Raw genomic sequence first — 282 nt, 5'->3', positions numbered from 1 at the left:
AAGGTCTCAGAGGGTCCATAAAGGTCTCAGATGGTCTATAAAAGTCTCAGATGGTTTATAAAGGTCTCAGAGGGTTTATAAAGGTCTTAGAGGGTCTATAAAGGTCTCAGATGGTTTATAAAGGTCTCAGATGGTTTATAAAGGTCTTAGATGGTTTATAAAGGTCTTAGAGGGTTTATAAATGTCTCAGATGGTTTATGAAGGTCTCAGATGGTTTATAAAGGTCTTAGAGGGTTTATAAAGGTCTAAGAGGGTCTATAAAGGTCTCAGATGGTTTATAAA

Source organism: Austrofundulus limnaeus, unplaced genomic scaffold (genome assembly GCF_001266775.1).
Source record: "Austrofundulus limnaeus strain Quisiro unplaced genomic scaffold, Austrofundulus_limnaeus-1.0 Scaffold1721, whole genome shotgun sequence".
NCBI classification, from domain to species: Eukaryota; Metazoa; Chordata; class Actinopteri; order Cyprinodontiformes; family Rivulidae; genus Austrofundulus; species Austrofundulus limnaeus.
This window is presented reverse-complemented; position numbering follows the sequence as displayed.